General features: G+C 43.2%; 1 long non-coding RNA gene and 2 pseudogenes across 1 annotated transcript in view; 2 read left to right on the plus strand and 1 right to left on the minus strand.

Moving 5' to 3' along the window:
- LOC134965414 (uncharacterized) overlaps window positions 1-16,320 on the minus strand; it is a 56,565-nt gene extending 40,245 nt beyond the window's left edge. The window contains exon 1 of the long non-coding RNA XR_010188347.1: window positions 16,137-16,320. This is a non-coding gene — a long non-coding RNA (uncharacterized LOC134965414). The remainder of the gene's footprint in view (window positions 1-16,136) is intronic.
- Window positions 16,321-19,818: 3,498 nt separating this feature from the next.
- Window positions 19,819-19,937, plus strand: LOC134968089 (5S ribosomal RNA; annotated as a pseudogene).
- A 571-nt stretch (window positions 19,938-20,508) lies between these two features.
- LOC134967251 (5S ribosomal RNA) lies at window positions 20,509-20,627 on the plus strand (annotated as a pseudogene).
- Window positions 20,628-23,162: the final 2,535 nt, after the last annotated feature.

The raw sequence follows: 23,162 nt of genomic DNA on the forward strand, positions 1-23,162 counted from the left end.
CGAAGAACGCACAGTTCTTTGCGGTGCTACTGCTTTTGCCAGCTTGAGTCTTTTCATTTTTCTAGCGAGAGGCTGAGTGCCTCCATCCTCATGTGAAGCTGAACCACTAGCCATGAACATAGGCCAGGGCCTCAGCCGTTCCTTGCCACTCCGTGTGGTAAATGGCATATTGGCAAGTTTACGCTTCTCCTCCGACAATTTTATTTTAGGTTTTGGAGTCCTTTTTTTACTGATATTTGGTGTTTTGGATTTGACATGCTCTGTACTATGACATTGGGCATCGGCCTTGGCAGACGACGTTGCTGGCATTTCATCGTCTCGGCCATGACTAGTGGCAGCAGCTTCAGCACGAGGTGGAAGTGGATCTTGATCTTTCCCTAATTTTGGAACCTCAACATTTTTGTTCTCCATATTTTAATAGGCACAACTAAAAGGCACCTCAGGTAAACAATGGAGATGGATGGATACTAGTATACAATTATGGACGGACTGCCGAGTGCCGACACAGAGGTAGCTACAGCCGTGAACTACCGTACTGTACTGTGTCTGCTGCTAATATAGACTGGTTGATAAAGAGATGTAGTAGTATGTATGTATAAAGAAGAAAGAAAAAAAAACCACGGGTAGGTGGTATACAATTATGGATGGACTGCCGAGTGCCGACACAGAGGTAGCTACAGCCGTGAACTACCGTACTGTACTGTGTCTGCTGCTAATATAGACTGGTTGATAAAGAGATGTAGTAGTATGTATGTATAAAGAAGAAAGAAAAAAAAACCTCGGGTAGGTGGTATACAATTATGGACGGACTGCCGAGTGCCGACACAGAGGTAGCTACAGCCGTGGACTACCGTACTGTACTGTGTCTGCTGCTAATATAGACTGGTTGATAAAGAGATGTAGTAGTATGTATGTATAAAGAAGAAAGAAAAAAAAAACGCGGGTAGGTGGTATACAATTATGGACGGACTGCCGAGTGCCGACACAGAGGTAGCTACAGCCGTGAACTACCGTACTGTGTCTGCTGCTAATATAGACTGGTTGATAAAGAGATGTAGTAGTATGTATGTATAAAGAAGAAAGAAAAAAAAACCACGGGTAGGTGGTATACAATTATGGACGGACTGCCGAGTGCCGACACAGAGGTAGCTACAGCCGTGAACTACCGTACTGTACTGTGTCTGCTGCTAATATAGACTGGTTGATAAAGAGATGTAGTAGTATGTATGTATAAAGAAGAAAGAAAAAAAAACACGGGTAGGTGGTATACAATTATGGACGGACTTCCGAATGCCGACACAGAGGTAGCTACAGCCGTGAACTACCGTACTGTGTCTGCTGCTAATATAGACTGGTTGATAAAGAGATGTAGTAGTATGTATGTATAAAGAAGAAAGAAAAAAAAACCACGGGTAGGTGGTATACAATTATGGACGGACTGCCGAGTGCCGACACAGAGGTAGCTACAGCCGTGAACTACCGTACTGTGTCTGCTGCTAATATAGACTGGTTGATAAAGAGATGTAGTAGTATGTATGTATAAAGAAGAAAGAAAAAAAAACCACGGGTAGGTGGTATACAATTATGGACGGACTGCCGAGTGCCGACACAGAGGTAGCTACAGCCGTGAACTACCGTACTGTGTCTGCTGCTAATATAGACTGGTTGATAAAGAGATGTAGTAGTATGTATGTATAAAGAAGAAAGAAAAAAAAACCACGGGTAGGTGGTATACAATTATGGACGGACTGCCGAGTGCCGACACAGAGGTAGCTACAGCCGTGAACTACCGTACTGTGTCTGCTGCTAATATAGACTGGTTGATAAAGAGATGTAGTAGTATGTATGTATAAAGAAGAAAGAAAAAAAAACCACGGGTAGGTGGTATACAATTATGGACGGACTGCCGAGTGCCGACACAGAGGTAGCTACAGCCGTGAACTACCGTACTGTACTGTGTCTGCTGCTAATATAGACTGGTTGATAAAGAGATGTAGTAGTATGTATGTATAAAGAAGAAAGAAAAAAAAAACACGGGTAGGTGGTATACAATTATGGACGGACTTCCGAGTGCCGACACAGAGGTAGCTACAGCCGTGAACTACCGTACTGTGTCTGCTGCTAATATAGACTGGTTGATAAAGAGATGTAGTAGTATGTATGTATAAAGAAGAAAGAAAAAAAAACCACGGGTAGGTGGTATACAATTATGGACAGACTGCCGAGTGCCGACACAGAGGTAGCTACAGCCGTGAACTACCGTACTGTGTCTGCTGCTAATATAGACTGGTTGATAAAGAGATGTAGTAGTATGTATGTATAAAGAAGAAAGAAAAAAAAACCACGGGTAGGTGGTATACAATTATGGACGGACTGCCGAGTGCCGACACAGAGGTAGCTACAGCCGTGAACTACCGTACTGTGTCTGCTGCTAATATAGACTGGTTGATAAAGAGATGTAGTAGTATGTATGTATAAAGAAGAAAGAAAAAAAAACCACGGGTAGGTGGTATACAATTATGGACGGACTGCCGAGTGCCGACACAGAGGTAGCTACAGCCATGAACTACCATACTGTACTGTGTCTGCTGCTAATATAGACTGGTTGATAAAGAGATGTAGTAGTATGTATGTATAAAGAAGAAAGAAAAAAAAACCACGGGTAGGTGGTATACAATTATGGACGGACTGCCGAGTGCCGACACAGAGGTAGCTACAGCCGTGAACTACCGTACTGTGTCTGCTGCTAATATAGACTGGTTGATAAAGAGATGTAGTAGTATGTATGTATAAAGAAGAAAGAAAAAAAAACCTCGGGTAGGTGGTATACAATTATGGACGGACTGCCGAGTGCCGACACAGAGGTAGCTACAGCCGTGAACTACCGTACTGTGTCTGCTGCGACGGATGATAAATAATGATATAAAAAATATATATATATCACTACTGCAGCCGGACAGGTATATATTATATAATGACGGACCTGCTGGACACTGTCTGTCAGCAGAATGAGTTTTTTATAGAATTAAAAAAAAACCACCACACAAGTGAAATCACACGACGAGTGTTTAACTTTTTCAGGCAATCACACAATATAGTATACTACTAACTAACTATACTGGTGGTCAGTGTGGTCAGGTCACTGGTCAGTCACACTGGCAGTGGCACTCCTGCAGCAAAAGTGTGCACTGTTTAATTTTAATATAATATGTACTCCTGGCTCCTGCTATAACCTATAACTATTAACTGGCACTGCAGTGCTCCCCAGTCTCCCCCACAATTATAAGCTGTGTGAGCTGAGCACAGTCAGATATATATACATAGATGATGCAGCACACTGGGCTGAGCAGTGCACACAGATATGGTATGTGATAGAGATGAGCGGGTTCGGTTTCTCTGAAACCGAACCCGCACGAACTTCATGTTTTTTTCACGGGTCCGAGCAGACTCGGATCCTCCCGCCTTGCTCGGTTAACCCGAGCGCGCCCGAACGTCATCATGACGCTGTCGGATTCTCGCGAGACTCGGATTCTATATAAGGAGCCGCGCGTCGCCGCCATTTTCACACGTGCATTGAGATTGATAGGGAGAGGACGTGGCTGGCGTCCTCTCCATTAGAAATTAGATTAGAAGAGAGAGAGAGATTGTGCAGAGTCAGACAGAGTTTACCACAGTGACCAGTGCAGTTGTTGTTAGTTAACTTTTATTTATTTTAATATATATCCGTTCTCTGCTATATCCGTTCTCTGCCTGAAAAAAAACGATACACAGCAGCAGCCAGTCACACAGTGTGACTCAGTCTGTGTGCACTCAGCTCAGCCCAGTGTGCTGCACATCAATGTATAAAAGGCAAAGCTTATAATAATTGTGGGGGAGACTGGGGAGCACTGCAGGTTGTTATAGCAGGAGCCCCCAGGAGTACATAATATTATATTAATTTAAAATTAAACAGTGCACACTTTTGCTGCAGGAGTGCCACTGCCAGTGTGACTAGTGGTGACCACAGTGCCTGACCACCAGTATAGTAGTATATTCATTGTTGTATGTATTGTATACTATCTCTTTATCAACCAGTCTATATTAGCAGCAGACACAGTACAGTGCGGTAGTTCACGGCTGTGGCTACCTCTGTGTCGGCAGTCGGAACTCGGCAGGCAGTCCGTCCATCCATAATTGTATTACAATATATACCACCTAACCGTGGTATTTTTTTTTCTTTCTTTATACCGTCATAGTGTCATACTAGTTGTTACGAGTATACTACTATCTCTTTATCAACCAGTGTACAGTGCGGTAGTTCACGGCTGTGGCTACCTCTGTGTCGGCAGTCGGCAGGCAGTCCGTCCATCCATAATTGTATTATTATTATAATATATACCACCTAACCGTGGTTTTTTTTCCATTCTTTATACCGTCGTCATAGTGTCATACTAGTTGTTACGAGTATACTACTATCTCTTTATCAACCAGTGTACAGTGCGGTAGTTCACGGCTGTGGCTACCTCTGTGTCGGCAGTCGGCAGGCAGTCCGTCCATCCATAATTGTATTATTATTATAATATATACCACCTAACCGTGGTTTTTTTTCCATTCTTTATACCGTCGTCATAGTGTCATACTAGTTGTTACGAGTATACTACTATCTCTTTATCAACCAGTGTACAGTGCGGTAGTTCACGGCTGTGGCTACCTCTGTGTCGGCAGTCGGCAGGCAGTCCGTCCATCCATAATTGTATTATTATTATAATATATACCACCTAACCGTGGTTTTTTTTCCATTCTTTATACCGTCGTCATAGTGTCATACTAGTTGTTACGAGTATACTACTATCTCTTTATCAACCAGTGTACAGTGCGGTAGTTCACGGCTGTGGCTACCTCTGTGTCGGCAGTCGGCAGGCAGTCCGTCCATCCATAATTGTATTATTATTATAATATATACCACCTAACCGTGGTTTTTTTCCCATTCTTTATACCGTCGTCATAGTGTCATACTAGTTGTTACGAGTATACTACTATCTCTTTATCAACCAGTGTACAGTGCGGTAGTTCACGGCTGTGGCTACCTCTGTGTCGGCAGTCGGCAGGCAGTCCGTCCATCCATAATTGTATTATTATTATAATATATACCACCTAACCGTGGTTTTTTTTTTCATTCTTTATACCGTCGTCATAGTGTCATACTAGTTGTTACGAGTATACTACTATCTCTTTATCAACCAGTGTACAGTGCGGTAGTTCACGGCTGTGGCTACCTCAGTGTCGGCAGTCGGCAGGCAGTCCGTCCATCCATAATTGTATTATTATTATAATATATACCACCTAACCGTGGTTTTTTTTCCATTCTTTATACCGTCGTCATAGTGTCATACTAGTTGTTACGAGTATACTACTATCTCTTTATCAACCAGTGTACAGTGCGGTAGTTCACGGCTGTGGCTACCTCTGTGTCGGCAGTCGGCAGGCAGTCCGTCCATCCATAATTGTATTATTATTATAATATATACCACCTAACCGTGGTTTTTTTTCCATTCTTTATACCGTCGTCATAGTGTCATACTAGTTGTTACGAGTATACTACTATCTCTTTATCAACCAGTGTACAGTGCGGTAGTTCACGGCTGTGGCTACCTCTGTGTCGGCAGTCGGCAGGCAGTCCGTCCATCCATAATTGTATTATTATTATAATATATACCACCTAACCGTGGTTTTTTTTCCATTCTTTATACCGTCGTCATAGTGTCATACTAGTTGTTACGAGTATACTACTATCTCTTTATCAACCAGTGTACAGTGCGGTAGTTCACGGCTGTGGCTACCTCTGTGTCGGCAGTCGGCAGGCAGTCCGTCCATCCATAATTGTATTATTATTATAATATATACCACCTAACCGTGGTTTTTTTATACCACCTAACCGTGGCAGTCCGTCCATAATTGTATACTAGTAAACTATCCAATCCATCCATCTCCATTGTTTACCTGAGGTGCCTTTTAGTTCTGCCTATAAAATATGGAGAACAAAAAAGTTGAGGTTCCAAAATTAGGGAAAGATCAAGATCCACTTCCACCTCGTGCTGAAGCTGCTGCCACTAGTCATGGCCGAGACGATGAAATGCCAGCAACGTCGTCTGCCAAGGCCGATGCCCAATGTCATAGTACAGAGCATGTCAAATCCAAAACACCAAATATCAGAAAAAAAAGGACTCCAAAACCTAAAATAAAATTGTCGGAGGAGAAGCGTAAACTTGCCAATATGCCATTTACCACACGGAGTGGCAAGGAACGGCTGAGGCCCTGGCCTATGTTCATGGCTAGTGGTTCAGCTTCACATGAGGATGGAAGCACTCAGCCTCTCGCTAGAAAACTGAAAAGACTCAAGCTGGCAAAAGCACCGCAAAGAACTGTGCGTTCTTTGAAATCCCAAATCCACAAGGAGAGTCCAATTGTGTCGTTTGCGATGCCTGACCTTCCCAACACTGGACGTGAAGAGCATGCGCCTTCCACTATTTGCACGCCCCCTGCAAGTGCTGGAAGGAGCACCCGCAGTCCAGTTCCTGATAGTCAGATTGAAGATGTCAGTGTTGAAGTACACCAGGATGAGGAGGATATGGGTGTTGCTGGCGCTGGGGAGGAAATTGACCAGGAGGATTCTGATGGTGAGGTGGTTTGTTTAAGTCAGGCACCCGGGGAGACACCTGTTGTCCGTGGGAGGAATATGGCCGTTGACATGCCAGGTGAAAATACCAAAAAAATCAGCTCTTCGGTGTGGAGGTATTTCACCAGAAATGCGGACAACAGGTGTCAAGCCGTGTGTTCCCTTTGTCAAGCTGTAATAAGTAGGGGTAAGGACGTTAACCACCTCGGAACATCCTCCCTTATACGTCACCTGCAGCGCATTCATAATAAGTCAGTGACAAGTTCAAAAACTTTGGGTGACAGCGGAAGCAGTCCACTGACCAGTAAATCCCTTCCTCTTGTAACCAAGCTCACGCAAACCACCCCACCAACTCCCTCAGTGTCAATTTCCTCCTTCCCCAGGAATGCCAATAGTCCTGCAGGCCATGTCACTGGCAAGTCTGACGAGTCCTTTCCTGCCTGGGATTCCTCCGATGCATCCTTGCGTGTAACGCCTACTGCTGCTGGCGCTGCTGTTGTTGCCGCTGGGAGTCGATGGTCATCCCAGAGGGGAAGTCGTAAGCCCACTTGTACTACTTCCAGTAAGCAATTGACTGTTCAACAGTCCTTTGCGAGGAAGATGAAATATCACAGCAGTCATCCTACTGCAAAGCGGATAACTGAGTCCTTGACAACTATGTTGGTGTTAGACGTGCGTCCGGTATCCGCCGTTAGTTCACAGGGAACTAGACAATTTATTGAGGCAGTGTGCCCCCGTTACCAAATACCATCTAGGTTCCACTTCTCTAGGCAGGCGATACCGAGAATGTACACGGACGTCAGAAAAAGACTCACCAGTGTCCTAAAAAATGCAGTTGTACCCAATGTCCACTTAACCACGGACATGTGGACAAGTGGAGCAGGGCAGGGTCAGGACTATATGACTGTGACAGCCCACTGGGTAGATGTATGGACTCCCGCCGCAAGAACAGCAGCGGCGGCACCAGTAGCAGCATCTCGCAAACGCCAACTCTTTCCTAGGCAGGCTACGCTTTGTATCACCGCTTTCCAGAATACGCACACAGCTGAAAACCTCTTACGGCAACTGAGGAAGATCATCGCGGAATGGCTTACCCCAATTGGACTCTCCTGTGGATTTGTGGCATCGGACAACGCCAGCAATATTGTGTGTGCATTAAATATGGGCAAATTCCAGCACGTCCCATGTTTTGCACATACCTTGAATTTGGTGGTGCAGAATTTTTTAAAAAACGACAGGGGCGTGCAAGAGATGCTGTCGGTGGCCAGAAAAATTGCGGGACACTTTCGGCGTACAGGCACCACGTACAGAAGACTGGAGCACCACCAAAAACTACTGAACCTGCCCTGCCATCATCTGAAGCAAGAAGTGGTAACGAGGTGGAATTCAACCCTCTATATGCTTCAGAGGTTGGAGGAGCAGCAAAAGGCCATTCAAGCCTATACAATTGAGCACGATATAGGAGATGGAATGCACCTGTCTCAAGTGCAGTGGAGAATGATTTCAACGTTGTGCAAGGTTCTGATGCCCTTTGAACTTGCCACACGTGAAGTCAGTTCAGACACTGCCAGCCTGAGTCAGGTCATTCCCCTCATCAGGCTTTTGCAGAAGAAGCTGGAGGCATTGAAGAAGGAGCTAACACGGAGCGATTCCGCTAGGCATGTGGGACTTGTGGATGCAGCCCTTAATTCGCTTAACAAGGATTCACGGGTGGTCAATCTGTTGAAATCAGAGCACTACATTTTGGCCACCGTGCTCGATCCTAGATTTAAAGCCTACCTTGGATCTCTCTTTCCGGCAGACACAGGTCTGCTGGGGTTGAAAGACCTGCTGGTGACAAAATTGTCAAGTCAAGCGGAACGCGACCTGTCAACATCTCCTCCTTCACATTCTCCCGCAACTGGGGGTGCGAGGAAAAGGCTCAGAATTCCGAGCCCACCCGCTGGCGGTGATGCAGGGCAGTCTGGAGCGACTGCTGATGCTGACATCTGGTCCGGACTGAAGGACCTGACAACGATTACAAACATGTCGTCTACTGTCACTGCATATGATTCTCTCAACATTGATAGAATGGTGGAGGATTATATGAGTGACCGCATCCAAGTAGGCACGTCACACAGTCCGTACTTATACTGGCAGGAAAAAGAGGCAATTTGGAGGCCCTTGCACAAACTGGCTTTATTCTACCTAAGTTGCCCTCCCACAAGTGTGTACTCCGAAAGAGTGTTTAGTGCCGCCGCTCACCTTGTCAGCAATCGGCGTACGAGGTTACATCCAGAAAATGTGGAGAAGATGATGTTCATTAAAATGAATTATAATCAATTCCTCCGCGGAGACATTGACCAGCAGCAATTGCCTCCACAAAGTACACAGGGAGCTGAGATGGTGGATTCCAGTGGGGACGAATTGATAATCTGTGAGGAGGGGGATGTACACGGTGATATATCGGAGGGTGAAGATGAGGTGGACATCTTGCCTCTGTAGAGCCAGTTTGTGCAAGGAGAGATTAATTGCTTCTTTTTTGGGGGGGGGTCCAAACCAACCCGTCATATCAGTCACAGTCGTGTGGCAGACCCTGTCACTGAAATGATGGGTTGGTTAAAGTGTGCATGTCCTGTTTTGTTTATACAACATAAGGGTGGGTGGGAGGGCCCAAGGATAATTCCATCTTGCACCTCTTTTTTCTTTTCTTTTTCTTTGCATCATGTGCTGATTGGGGAGGGTTTTTTGGAAGGGACATCCTGCGTGACACTGCAGTGCCACTCCTAGATGGGCCCGGTGTTTGTGTCGGCCACTAGGGTCGCTAATCTTACTCACACAGCTACCTCATTGCGCCTCTTTTTTTCTTTGCGTCATGTGCTGTTTGGGGAGGGTTTTTTGGAAGGGACATCCTGCGTGACACTGCAGTGCCACTCCTAGATGTGCCCGGTGTTTGTGTCGGCCACTAGGGTCGCTAATCTTACTCACACAGTCAGCTACCTCATTGCGCCTCTTTTTTTCTTTGCGTCATGTGCTGTTTGGGGAGGGTTTTTTGGAAGGGCCATCCTGCGTGACACTGCAGTGCCACTCCTAGATGGGCCCGGTGTTTGTGTCGGCCACTAGGGTCGCTAATCTTACTCACACAGCTACCTCATTGCGCCTCTTTTTTTCTTTGCGTCATGTGCTGTTTGGGGAGGGTTTTTTGGAAGGGCCATCCTGCGTGACACTGCAGTGCCACTCCTAGATGGGCCCGGTGTTTGTGTCGGCCACTAGGGTCGCTAATCTTACTCACACAGCTACCTCATTGCGCCTCTTTTTTTCTTTGCGTCATGTGCTGTTTGGGGAGGGTTTTTTGGAAGGGACATCCTGCGTGACACTGCAGTGCCACTCCTAGATGGGCCCGGTGTTTGTGTCGGCCACTAGGGTCGCTTATCTTACTCACACAGCGACCTCGGTGCAAATTTTAGGACTAAAAATAATATTGTGAGGTGTGATGTGTTCAGAATAGGCTGAAAATGAGTGTAAATTATGTTTTTTGAGGTTAATAATACTTTGGGATCAAAATTACCCCCAAATTCTATGATTTAAGCTGTTTTTTAGGGTTTTTTGAAAAAAACACCCGAATCCAAAACACACCCGAATCCGACAAAAATAATTCGGTGAGGTTTTGCCAAAACGCGTTCGAACCCAAAACACGGCCGCGGAACCGAACCCAAAACCAAAACACAAAACCCGAAAAATTTCAGGCGCTCATCTCTAGTATGTGACTGAGTCACTGTGTGTATCGTTTTTTTCAGGCAGAGAACGGATATATTAAATAAAACTGCACTGTCTGGTGGTCACTGTGGTCAGTCACTAGTAAACTCTGCACTCTCTACACTTCTACAGTACTCCTAAGCTCCAGTAAATCAGGTCAATCTCTCTCTCTCTCTCTCTCTTCTAATCTAAATGGAGAGGACGCCAGCCACGTCCTCTCCCTATCAATCTCAATGCACGTGTGAAAATGGCGGCAACGCGCGGCTCCTTATATAGAATCCGAGTCTCGCGAGAATCCGACAGCGTCATGATGACGTTCGGGCGCGCTCGGGTTAACCGAGCAAGGCGGGAAGATCCGAGTCGCTCGGACCCGTGAAAAAAAACATGAAGTTCGTGCGGGTTCGGATTCAGAGAAACCGAACCCGCTCATCTCTACTGTATAGTACATGCATTTGCATCTGGGATGCATGTGTGTGTTTGTAATAAAAAAAAATCTTTACAGTATACTGTACATTAGTACTGTAAGGGGGATATTCAATTGTATTAACAGTCAGTTTGGTGTCTGTTTTTTTCCTACCTAATAGACAGGAAAAAACAGACACCCAACCAACTTTCAAACATTTGAATTCACCCCTAAGTGTAGTACAGTACTGTATTTCGAAATTATACACAGAATATAAGCATGTCACATACTGTACTGTATCATATGATTTAGCAGGAACTGCCTGTGCGACTTACTGTAGTACAGTACATTTACTGTATACAGTATACCTCTAATATACATTTCCTGTGGAAAATAATGTAAAAATGACATGTACAGATACAGTACATGTACAGTCCTGTACAGGACTGTACATTGAGCATTTTCTTTACTGATCCATTTATTTAATTTTTTTTACTTCACAATGTACAGCACGGATAGGTAACCTTCGGTCCTCCAGCTGTTGTTGAACTACACATACCAGCATGCTTTTGCTATTTGGCCATCCTAAAACTGTTGCAGGGCATGCTGGGATGTGTAGTTCAACAACAGCTGGAGGACCGAGGGTTCCCCATCCCTGATGTACAGTATTGAACAGTGTTTCTTTGGAAACTGACTTACTGTACAGTATATTTACAGACCAGCCTACTGTACACCCAACAATTTTGTTTGCCATAATACAGTAGAATATGTATAAAGTACATATTAAAGAAGCAACTTAAGAAAAATCACAAAGCATGGCTACTGTACTGTAAATCTCATAGTCTATGAGATTTCAAGCTGTGCCATACTGTACATGGCAGGATAAAGGATGAATTTGGTATAGAGAGGCTGTGTGTCTACTTTTGTCATTTCTCTTCCCCACAAAGACATGTGTACCTACTCGAAAAATGGGTGGTGGTGGAGACAATTCTCTTTCTGGCACAGGGCACCAAAAATTCTAGTTACGGCTCTGCTCCTAATGCAGAGCGCAGAGGAGCATAAGTTGGGGAAGGGGGAGGATGACTGTTCATCATTGAGCGTGATCTCAGAGATCAGCCTAGTATTGCTCTGGAGGAACTGAACATCACCTCCTTGCTCTTTTAGTACAGGAGCATGCACTGTAGAGTGCCGTTCTGGGTTCTGGCCCATGGTTTCTGCAGTGCCGTTGGCAGTCACAGACCGCTACAACACTGCATGGGGCCAGAATAGCAGGAAGAAATCCATCCCATACATGAGCATAATAAATTTCCTTAGTATCAGCCGGGGGATGAATGTGAATGGTATCAAATGCGATTGTGTCAGTTAAGTGACTACAAGTAAAGTAAAAGTTCCTGTGTATAGCAGTTTCCCAGACTTAGGGGTCTATTTATTGTTGAATATTTGTAGCTTAATCCCTGGAAACACCTGTTTTCAGGAATTAACCCCAAATATTAAATATCACCTGTATGCATGACAGGGACTGCAGCAGCCAGCAGGTCAGACCCCAGTTGGAAGCAAACTCATAGGGGGATATGCAATTGCGGTCGAATTGCCGCATATGTCGAAAAAAATGAGGCATTTTCGACACAAAAAAAAATTGACAATGCAATACAGTACTTTTCGACAAAAAAACGGACGTTTCAGATTCGACTTTTTGAAATTCGACAGTTGTTAAATTCGACATGTCTGCAATGGTAAAAATGCGGCTTTTCAACAAAAGTATATTCAATTGAAGAATGTCGATTCGACAACAGTGCTTTTCGACAGTCATTTCGTCAATTTCAGTCCGCCTCATTTTGCTGGCGGAATCTAATAAAAAAATTTAAAAACATGTTTTTTTGTGTGTTTTTTTTGTTGCTAATAGCATATCTATTTATATTAGAAGGGATTATCTACTTGCTTTGTCTATTAGGAGCCACAAGTATTATTTATATATTTTTTAAAAGAATATTTTTTTGTTTTTTTACTGACTAAAATAATATGAAGAGATCAGAGCATGTTTTTTCAGTGGGAAGGGGTGGGAATGGGTTAAAAATCATGAAAAAAAATGCGCGGGGTCCCCCCTCCTAAGCATAACCAGCCTCGGGCTCTTTGAGCCGGTCCTGGTTGTAAAAATACGGGGGGAAAATTGACAGGGGATCCCCCGTATTTTTACAACCAGCACCGGGCTCTGCGTCCGGTCCTGGTGCAAAAAATATGGGGGGGATAAAAAGCGTAGGGGTCCCCCGTATTTTTAACACCAGCACCGGGCTCCACTAGCTGGAGAGATAATGCCACAGCCGGGGGACACTTTTATACTGGTCCCTGCGGCCGTGGCATTAAATCCCCAACTAGTCACCCCTGGCTGGGGTACCCTGGAGGAGTGGGGACCCCTTAAATCAAGGGGTTCCCCCCCTCCAGCCACGCAAGGGCCAGGGATGAAGCCCGGGGCTGTCCCCCCCATCCAAGGGCTGCGGATGGGGGGCTGATAGCCTTGTGTCAAATAAAAGAATATTGTTTTTGTAGCATTACTACAAGTCCCAGCAAGCCTCCCCCGCAAGCTGGTACTTGGAGAACCACAAGTACCAGCATGCGGTGGGAAACGGGCCCGCTGGTACCTGTAGTTCTACTGCAAAAAAGATACCCAAATAAAAACAGTACACAGACACCGTGAAAGTAAAACTTTATTACATACATGCATACCGACACACACATACTTACCTATGTTGACACAAGGTTCGGTCCATTTCTCCAAGTAGAATCCACGGTGTACCTGAAAATAAAATTATACTCACCAAAATCCAGTGTAGATCTGTCCTCTTCTGTTTTGTAATCCACTTACTTGGCAAAAAAAAAACACATTACCCGGACCACGCACTGAAAGGGGTCCCATGTTTACACATGGGACCCCTTTCCCTGAATGCTGGGACCCCACGTGACTCCTGTCACAGAGGGTCCCTTCAGCCACTCAGGGAGCGCCACGTCGTGGCACTCTCCTGATTGGCTGTGCGCGTCTGAGCTGTCAGACAGCGCATAGCACTATGCCGCTCCATTATCTTCAATGCGTGGTCCGGGTAAATGCGTTTTCTTTTTTTGCCAAGTACGTGGATTACAAAAAAGAAGAGGACGGAGATACACTGGATTTTGGTGAGTATAATTTTATTTTCGGGTACACCGTGGATTCTACTTGGAGAAGTGGACCGAACCTCATGTGAACATAGGTAAGTATGTGTGTGTCGGCGTGCATGTATGTAATAAAGTTTTACTTTCACGGTGTGCGTGTACTGTTTTTATTTGTTTTGTTTTTTTGCAGTAGAACTACAGGTACCAGCGGGCCCATTTCCCCCGCATGCTGGTACTTGTGGTTCTCCAAGTACCAGCTTGCGGGGAGGCTTGCTGGGACTTGTAGTTCTGCTACAAAAAGCAATACTCTTTTATTTGACACAAGGCTATCAGCCCCCCATCCGCAGCCCTTGGATGGGGGGGACAGCCTCGGGCTTCACCCCTGGCCCTTGGGTGGCTGGAGGGGGGGACCCCTTGATTTAAGGGGTCCCCACTCCTCCAGGGTACCCCGGCCATGGGTAACTAGTTAGTGATTTAATGCCAGGGCCGCAGGGACCGATATAAAAGTGTCCCCCAGCTGTGGCATTATCTCTCTGACTAGTGAAGCCCGATGCTGGTGTTAAAAATACGGGGGACCCCTACGCTTTTTGTCCCCCGTATTTTTTGCACCAGGACCGGACGCAGAGCCCGGTGCTGGTTGTAAAAATACGGGGGATCCCATCTCAATTTCCCCCCCGTATTTTTACAACCAGGACCGGTTCAAAGAGCCTGACGCTGGTTATGCTTAGGAGGGGGGACCCCACGCAATTTTTTTCTGGTTTTTTTTAAACACTTTTGTGCCGTCCAAAAAGTTGAATCCAGGATGCACATATCCGTCAATTGGTCCGTTTTTCGACAGCGGGACTGTCGAATCCGTTTTTTATTGAATATGTCGAATTCGGGTCCCGGCGGCAGGTTGTCTGACTGTCGAATTGTGTCGAATTAAAAAACGGTCGAATTCCAGCCGGAATTCGACCGCAATTGCATGTGCCCCATAGTGTGGTCAGATGGGTCTATTTGAATGGATACAAATAGTGAGTGGAATGGGCATTTCACAGCAGGATCTGGGCAGCAAGAATGCAATCGCACAGAACTGTCGCATGGGAGTGTCATGAATATGTAGCTTAAATTCCATGCTATTCTGAGTGTATGTATGAGAAGGGAAGACTACTAGCACCTCTGTGGATTTGGCTGTGCACCTTTGACTGACATGCCCATTACCCTCCCCTCACACGCTCACAAGATGGACTTTTTTGCTTTCACTTCAAGCAACTTCCAAGTCACTGCCCAGGAATACCCATCACTGCAGCCCCATTTCTGATATCATGTGACCAGTGACAGCCCTGGATTTAGGTATTATGAGGTCTATTTACTAAGCCTTGGATGAAGATAAAGTAGACAGAGATAAAGTACCAGCCAATCAGCTCCTAACTGACATTTTTCAAACCCAGCCTGTAACATGGTAGTTAGGAGCTGATTGGCCGGTACTTTATCTCCATCCAAGGCTTAGTAAATAGACCCCTATGTCCCTTTAGGCCACTTTGGGTTTTATTCGTCCTGCCTCTGTCATCGCTGCTGAGACTTATGGCCCCAGCCTTCACCAAAGTACAGTGTATACAAAAATATATAGAATTACAGTACCAATAAGCTCATTATTGTTTTATATTGCCATAACCTACAGACATTGTTCATTCATTGCTATAGACTGTGACCCATTCCCATACGCTAGGGTAAACTGGGACCTTCTCTTGTCCTGTCAGTCTCACATCACCAATGCGTAAAGAAACTTTAGTCAGTATTCTAGACTAGCACCCCAGCATCCACATGGCCTTATCTTGGGATTTTGGTCCTCTTTTTTCATTAATTAAAGCTTAAGATAATTTTTGATATCTGCAACCTTGATAAGTCTTTATCACGAACTATATCTGTTCTGTGCATTGGTTAGAAATATTGGGCCTACTATTAATTCTTTCACTGTTTGGTGCCTTTGTTTTTACCTCCACACACTAATATTTGCATTCTCACTGTGAACTGTAGGCTACTGCTGACTCCGAGTCACAGCTGTGATGGCCTTCCTAGAAGAGGCTAAGAGTTCTGCAGGACATAGGAATGCTATACACTGTATATAAACTAGCCCCTGCTAATCAGTGGAGGCGTGCTACATCAACAGCTGAAGTGCCAAAGGTTGCCCAGCCATTCCTGATATAAACCATTGTCACTTACCATGCAGAAAAAAACCATGCCAGTTTCTTGCTGGCTTCACAAGGCTGTCAAACAACGTTCTGCATTGTTAACCTCCCTGTAAATGGGGCACAAGTAATATGACCCTCTTTCCAAAATTGCTCATGCAGCTGTGTTGTCATTCTCCTGCTGTTCACAGCATAACAGATATGCTTCCAGTAATGGTTTCTCCTCCAGAGGAAGCATATCAGGATGTTACTCTGATCTAGTACATTAAATAATCAGCTCTGGACTTTGATATGACAATCTGTGTCATTTTAATTGCTGCATGCGATAGCAAAAAGCTGCAGAATCTGTAAACATCTCTTAGACATTTTTAAGGTAAGTGGAAAGTCATCCACCAGCAAACACTTTATTTCATTGCACACACGTTATTAAAAATATTTTCATCAACAGAAATCTTTGTCATCTTGGTGAAAGGTGTCTGGCATGTTTTTTCCTACTTGTACAGTAAGTATACAGAGCACTGCACAGTGTAATCAATGACAGCATGTCTCCTTGCCAAGCAGCTCCGCCAGCAGGAAGCTATCTCTTTACTGCAGAAAATGATACTGTGGGAGTCTCATAATGAAGAGCAGTTAATCATTAATTTGTTAAACAGATTATTTTAGGTTTGTTTTTCATCCTGACTGTTATTCTCACTGAGTCTGTTCATCTAAAATATGACGCAGACTGGGAAACTTGAGCATTTTTGAGCCTGTTTGACTGTTTTTTTTAAATATTTTTAAAGGCATTATTTGATATATAGCAAGGGATGGGCCAAGCGTAATTTTCTTTTGTTAAGCAAATGTACAGTAGATTCCATAGTGTGTCGCTGTACATGGCCGCGCACCTTGGCTAATGGTAGGATCGACTCTATACATAGCATAGATTGTGTATTACTGAACTAAATAATATACAATAATTGGAGTGTTTCACATAACTAAACCATATGTTGTACCCAGCATTGTCTGAGTTATTTTTCATCTAACTTATTTATTAAAAATTGTTCTACCGTTAAGGTGCATACAGGTACACATGGAGAGATTTTAACTATGAGAGATTCTGACTGAGCGTTTTCCCTTGAACTGGCAGTAGGAGATTTTGACTAACTTTTACAGCGATTTGGACTAACTTTACCAACGATTTTGGCTATGGGCGATTTTGGCTAACTCATTTAAGCAAGGGGATGCTTTTTCTTTTCCAGCGACCTAGCCAAAATTGACTTGCCTGCACAGTCTATTTTTAGCAGCGACAGCAACCTGGCGGGGACGCGCATCGCTATCGCTGGCTGTGTACACACCGAGCGATATGCACTAACTTTCTGAGCGATTTTGACTAATAAATAAATAATAAATAAATAGTCAAAATCGCTCAGCTATATCGCTCCGTGTGTATGGACCTTTACTCTCACTCACTGTCACCATCTCTCTCCTCTGGCACTCACACCAATACATTGTACTCACTCCCCGACCTCTCACAAATCTCACTCTCTCCTGCATTCTGCTACAACCAGGGCTTAAAGTGGTCCTGGAGAGGTGGTGAAACTCATTATCCAAGCCCCCCCTCCCAGGGCCAACAAGAGAGATCTTGGGCCCCATATAGTGATATTGCTGGGCTCCCTTAGATTATATATACTGTATATTGAAATCATAATGGCTCTGCACTCGCTACATTAAGTAAAAATAATAAACAGTAGAGTTTTAGTTCATGTATTGATCAATGCATTTAATTCTGCAGCCCCTGGCAAGGAACCACACTATACTGCAGGTCTTACGCTCCCCACTTTTTAGATGGTATCTTCCATGCTACCAGTTCTTATCCGTTGTATACCACCGGTTGTTAAGCTTCATTGAATACAATCACCATTCTGGAAAATAATCAAGCCTCGATGGAACTACAGATGGACACTATAATCATATGGACTTTTATATGGACAATTGCATTTAAAGTCATTGCGGTCTCTGGTTTTCTTGTTTTTCAAATTTTCTCCTGGTTCCCACTAACAGGGGTTCTACTGTGTGGTGCTACTTTGTAAGCGTGTGAGAATGGATTTACTATATATATTTCTGATAGAAAGACTAAAAACTGTAGGAGAGTTACCTCTGTAACCTATAGCTCCACCAATAGGTTCAGAGTCCTTAGTATAATATGTGCTCCCTGTAGTCCTAAACTCTTCTGTTCTTGTATTTACTTGTCTTGCCCCTGCCAGAGGCCCTTCTATCTAACCTCTTTGTTCTTCTTATTTTTTCCTGACATCTTATTCTCTTATCTTTTCCTTTGGGTCACTTCTCTGTACTGTTAGGTTTTGTCCTCACCGGCATTGATTCAGGTCACTCCGGGTTGAGTTCATACTACTGCCCATGGTGTAAGTCCTGGTGGCATCCCAGTATCGGTAGGCGCATCACGTCTTAAGGGAAAAGCGGATATTATAGGCTAGAAGACCTGCTGGCGAGTCTCAACCTGGAGTGTGCAGAGGTCACTGCCCAGAAGACCTCCAGAGAACATAGATTTTCAAGTCGAGGATCCTTCAGTTGTAACACTCCATTAAAACACATAAAATATCTGTTGACACTGAAAAACCATAATATAATGTATTACAATAAAATGGGTTAGTACAGTGCTAGTACAATTCTTTATAGTTAAATCAAATAACATATTTTTTTCCTTAGTGTGGATAATTCACCATTCATAGAAGTGCAGAATTCATAGTGATGGTATCACCAAGTAGATTTTAGAACACAGTAACCCTATGCTTTTTGTCTCCTCTGAGACTTCATCGGGAGTTAAATCTATATATTTTCAATCAGAAGGGATGTCCATTATGTCCGAAACTTGGTCTCTATGAGATTATGTTTGAAAAAAATCCTTAGGTGCCTTGTATGGCCTTTTTTGGTAATAGGTTATACACCTTCAATACATGTTGGGCAATGGATGTCAAATTTTAGATATGTAATAGGGCATTAGAGATTTTAGAGGTGTTTTTAACAATCAATATTTGATTGTCAAAACAATGTAATCAGCAATGTAATCTGTATGTCTACAATCCAGCACTGAGTTCTGACTAAGAGACAAAACTATTTAGCTAATATAACTTACTTGTGGTAAGTTAAGTAAGTTAGTTATATTGGCTAAATCATTTTGTCTCCACCATTTACATTTTAGCTACTATTTATAACTATGGATATACAGTAAAATAATTTTCATTAAATATTTTGAATGAGTAAATGTATAATTTTTCTGAAAAAAGGTTATTGATTTCTGTTTACTATTATCCATTGGGGTTCTACTCCAATTATATGTATGGATAGTGCTGTGATAGGATTAATTATATCCAATATACACCTTGGTATGTATACCTTAACTTTGGTCTAAAAGAATTATTGATAGCTGAGTAGGATTTTCCAGCTATATGTGAATGATATTCATTTTATAATTTTATAATTTTATAGAAGTGAACTCGTCCAACAAAATATAATATTTTAGGTACTCCATTCTTATAAACATTTAATGCATCTGTATGCATGTTATACATTGTCCACAGAATTTATGTATTAAGTACACTAGTTTAGGATACTTTCAAATAGAGATCTACCTTTAGTATATCAAATTTACCTCCTCTGTCTTAATATTGACACATTCTATTGCTGTGGGTAAATATTCTCCAGTATAATCACTCTTGTCAATCTACAGCCACACCTCACTGGATATGCCCAATCTCATCTGATCTTGGAAACTAAGCAGTGTTGGGCCTGGTTAGTACTTGGATGGGAGACCACCTGGGAATACAAGGTGCTGTGCGCCTTTAAACACCACAGGGGCACCACTATTTAGTACAAATTTATGCATAGGCATCCATTTCACAGTACAATGTCATATTATCCTACATTATACAATACCATAGGTATTTCCTCTATATAATCGATGAATTTTTACTGTCCATAAAAAACAAATATAAATTACATGCGAATAGTACCCTCAAATAGAGACCCATTTTAGTTTATTAATCTTTTCTGCTTTAGTGTGATTAATATCTGATACATTATATTGTTGTAGTAAAAAATTATTTAATAATATTTTTATTTGTGTCAATGCCTCTAAATAATATAGGGGGCACCATTACCCCCTTTTTACGCTTTGATATTCACGTCATATTACAATACCACTCTACCCTACAATATACGTTATTATAGGTATTCCTTCTGTACAATTAATCAGTGCATTTTTATGCATGTTATTTACTGCCCATAAAATACGTATACTAAATTATAATGGATGAGGACATCTCCGATAGAGATCCATTGTTTATCTAATTAATCTCCTCGGCTATAGAGTATCTAATATCTGATATTCTCCAGTATAATCACTCGTGTCAATCTACAGCCACACCACACTGGATATGCCCAATCTCATCTGATCTTGGAAGCTAAGCAGTGTTGGGCCTCGTTAGTACTTGGATGGGAGAGCACCTGGGAATACAAGGTGCTGTGCGCCTCTAAACACCACAGGGGGCGCCACTATTTGGGGCTTATTTTTTATATTTTATTTTTCATTATTTTTTATTTATTTATTTATTTTATAATCCTTATGTTTTCACTCCTTTAATAATATACATAGGTATTAGTAAGGTACACATATATAGTGCATTTATGTATACTGGTCAAACACTAGGCAAGCATGCATTACCGTCTGAATTGTGGTACATTTAATCAGCGTCTAATCCCGCATAGCGGCATGGTAATATCTATTTAGAACATGGGGAATAGATTGGCCTGATGCAGTGACCAGCCCGGGGTACGCGCTAGCTTCTCAGCGCGCTGGCAATTGTCTTTTAAGCTTTTTTAGTATCTCTAGGCACATTTTTACTAATGTTGAAATGATAACCTGTCTCCCACTTACCCATTGGAGGGACAAGCTGTCAATCACACACTATAACCCACTAGTTTAGTATTCACCAAAATGCATTATGGGTACTCACTCTAATTAGGTGTTTTTTGTCTCTAGTCTTAATATTTTAGGAGTAAAAAGTAATAGGAAGGTTTTTATAAGGTTAGTACTCATTTTCTAGAGCACCATTATTAAATTAGTTAATGATAAGAACTTATTTGTGGTTTCCAGGGCACCAATCACTGTAGTCAGTTTAAATGATGTCACTAATTTTCCTTATATTAAGGTGTAGTCCTGGATCAGTGTTTCATTACTCAGAGACCAGGCTATCACTGCTGATCCACTAAAGATGAGGTACATTGGTTACTATTATGGTATTGAGATTTAAGTGTTGAGCACCATTTGTAATAAGGACACATTTAACATTTGATTTGTTCATATGAGACTCTTTATGAAGAGGATCATAATTTGTATCATGTCAGCAAGGATTATAATTTAATAATGTTGGCAAAAATATTGTTAAAATAATGTTGGGAATATAGCCGGAAATGAATATTGTAACATACTATAGGGTATAAGCAATTTTTACTAATTGTTGCTATTGAAATTTTTTTTTCCTTATAAACTGTAAAATCTCAGATTTGTAATACATAATATGATAGACCTCTATAAATTATAAGTATCCATCTGTGGTGCCTAGGGAGGCCATGTGGAGACACAGACCAATAACTTTGCAATTGGGCTTAATTAATAATTACTCATTCAGAATGGACATCTATAAATATCCTGATTGATCCCTTCTAAATATAATAAAAAATGAAATACAATACATATTTTATACTCGTTTATTCCATGCAAAACTCTTTTGGAATACTCTATTGGTATATTTATTTATCCTTTAATATAAATTACCAGGTGTCACAAACTGAGGGCTGGTGCTGACCAGGGGAAGCCTCAGTTGTAGGGGCTGAGGTATATGTGTACCTGGGAGGTAGTACAGGGTTCTTGGACATGCAGGGAACCTTTAGAACAAATGCCCGAAGGCGTGACCAAGACAACTTTGTGAAAAGTATAAAGAGTTTATTAAACACAGTTCAGAGGAATACTGATGACTTGGTATTGGTAATAGGAAACACAGTTCAGAGGAATACTGATGATAGAAAACCGATGGTGACTTGAGATCGATGATAGGACATCGATGGTGATTTGGGATCGATGACGGAGCACCGATGATGACTTGGGATCGATGATGGCGCATCGATGGTAACTTGGGATCGATGACGGAGCACCGATGGTTACTTGGGATCGATGGCGGAGCACCGATGGTTACTTGGGATCGATGGCGGAACACCGATGGTTATTTTAGATCGATGGTGGAACACCGATGGTTACTTGGGATCAACGATGGAGCACCGATGGTGACTTGGGATCGATGATGGAGCACCGATGGTGACTTGGGATCGATGAAGGAACACCGATGGTGACTTGGGATCGATGAAGGAACACCGATGGTTACTGGAGATCGATGGCAGAGCACCGATGGTTACTGGAGATCGATGGTGGAACACCGATGGTTACTTGGGATCGATGACGGAACACCGATGGTTACTGCAGATCAATGGCGGAGCACCGATGGTGACTTGGGATCGATGACGGAGCACCGATGGTGACTTGGAATCGATGAAGGAACACAAATGGTTACTGGAGATTGATGGCAGAGCACCGATGGTTACTGGAGATCGATGGTGGAACACCGATGGTTACTTGGGATCGATGGCAGAACACCGATGGTTACTGGAGATCGATGGCGGAGCACCGATGGTGACTTGGAATCGATGACGGAGCACCGATGGTGACTTAGGATCCATGACGGAACACCGATGGTGACTTGGGATCGATGGCGGAACACCAATGGTTACTGGAGATCGATGGCAGAGCACAGATGGTTACTGGAGATCGATGGTGGAACACCGATGGTTACTTGGGATCGATGGCGGAACACCGATGGTTACTGGAGATCGATGGTGGAACACCGATGGTTACTGGCAGGGCAGAGCACCGCTGGAAGCTGGAAGCCGGTGTTGGGTAACTGCCAGTCACAGGGTGTAATGATGAGACACTGTCAGGCTGTACTGCAGAGAA

The sequence above is a fragment of the Pseudophryne corroboree genome, chromosome 10 (genome assembly GCF_028390025.1).
Source record: "Pseudophryne corroboree isolate aPseCor3 chromosome 10, aPseCor3.hap2, whole genome shotgun sequence".
In the NCBI taxonomy this organism is placed as follows: Eukaryota; Metazoa; Chordata; class Amphibia; order Anura; family Myobatrachidae; genus Pseudophryne; species Pseudophryne corroboree.